This window comes from Tupaia chinensis, unplaced genomic scaffold (genome assembly GCF_000334495.1).
Source record: "Tupaia chinensis unplaced genomic scaffold, TupChi_1.0 Scaffold000201_1, whole genome shotgun sequence".
Taxonomy (NCBI): domain Eukaryota; kingdom Metazoa; phylum Chordata; class Mammalia; order Scandentia; family Tupaiidae; genus Tupaia; species Tupaia belangeri.
Genome location: NW_006159676.1, coordinates 2,886,961 through 2,888,805, shown reverse-complemented (window position 1 = coordinate 2,888,805; position 1,845 = coordinate 2,886,961). Strand labels below are relative to the sequence as shown.

General features: G+C 47.0%; 1 protein-coding gene across 1 annotated transcript in view; it reads right to left on the bottom strand.

Moving 5' to 3' along the window:
* The window catches only part of TMEM221 (transmembrane protein 221), a 12,539-nt gene that overhangs the window by 5,650 nt on the left and 5,044 nt on the right, over positions 1-1,845 (bottom strand). The window lies entirely within an intron of this gene.

The window sequence follows — 1,845 nt, the reverse complement described above, 5'->3', positions numbered from 1 at the left end:
GTTGCTCTTGGGTTTCCACGGCAAGCTGCGCCGGCTGCAGCTCCAGGAGCCCGAGTACGTGCTCATGGCTGCCGTGGCCCTCTTCTCTCCGGGTGAGCATCTCCCAAACCCACTCAACTATCCACCATCCACCCACTCAGCTATCCATTAATCTACCCATCTACCCACTTAATTCATCCACCCATCCATCCACCCACCCACCCAACCCAACTACCCATCCACTCACCTACCCACCCACCCAACTATCTATCCTTCTTCCCTCCTTTCTTTCCTTATTTCTTTCCTTCCTTCCTTCCTTCTTTCCTTCCTTCCATTCAACTGTTCATCACCCATCCTCCCAACTATCCATCCACCCACCCACCCAACTATCTATCCTTCCTCTCTCCTTTCTTTCCTTCCTTCCTTCTTCCTTCCTTCCTTCTTTCCTTCCTTTCTTCCATCCACTCATGTGTTCATTCACCATCCTCCCAACTATCCATCCATCCATCCACCCACCCATCCACCCAACTATTCATCCATCTACCCACCCAACTATCCATATACCCACCCACCTACCTATCCACCTGTCCACCTAACCAACTAGCCACCCATCATCAACCCACCTACCTGCTCAACTATCCATCTGCCTGCCCACCCATCTATCCATCCAACCACCCACTCATCCATCCATTCATCCTTTCATTCATTCAACATCTAACTGTACACCCATTGACCTGTCCACTCGCCTATTTACATGCATACATCCTTCCAAGTAAATGTCTACCACTAATTTCCTATCTATCCTCATCCATTATTCAACCAGCATCCACCGTCCATGCCTTTAACCATGCCCGATTCATCCATTCATCTATCCATCCCTCATCCATCCCCCATTCACCATCACCATCCAATCCCCCATCCATCCACCCCCATTCATCTGTCCATCAAATCCACTCATCCCCCACTCACCATCAATCCCCCATCCATCTGTCTACTCATCGATTCACCCTCCATTCCCTCTCCTCCATAATCCAGCCATTACATCACCCCATTCAAACACCAATCTCAGGACCAGCAGGTGGTGTGGTGACTAAGGTGCTGGACTCCCACATGGCTGACCACAGTTTGAGTCCCAGACCTGGCAGCTTGATTTCTCACTTTCCCTTTTTCTCTCTCACTGATTAAATTGAAATAATAATAATCAATGAAATGAAATAAACAGTTAAAAAAAGCCAACCTCATGAACAGTTACTATGTATAGATTCTTGCTAGATACACTTCTATTATTTTATAGGTCTTAAGGTTATTTGGGAGATGAGGAAATTGAGGTTAACTTGCTACTAAGGATAATAGAAATGGCCACCCCAAAAACTAACACTAGTGGCCAGCCAGGTGGTGTGGTGGTTAAGGCAGCTGGATCCCACATGGTCACCAATGTGGTTCAAGTCCCGGACCTGGCAACTTGAAAAACACACCAGGCACGTTTATGTGTGTGTCCCAAATCCTGAGATGAGAATGGAGGATGATGGATTGTGGTGTGACCATCCCACCGGGGTGTGTGTGTGGTGATTTATCACTTTCTCTTTGTTTCATCTGTCTCTCTCCAGTGAATGGACACGACCTAAAGCAAAAATCTCTTAAGAAAAAAAAATTATTTATTGGCACCAGCAGGTGGCGTGGTGGTTAAGGCATTGAACTCCCACAGGACAGACCACGGTTTGAGTCCCAGACCTGGTGGCTTACTTTGTCACTATCTCTCTCTCTCTGACTGTCTCTAGTCAAATTAAAAAATATATAATAATAGGGGAATAGCAGGAGGCATGGTGGTTAAGGCACTGGATACTTCCACATGGCTGACCATGGTTC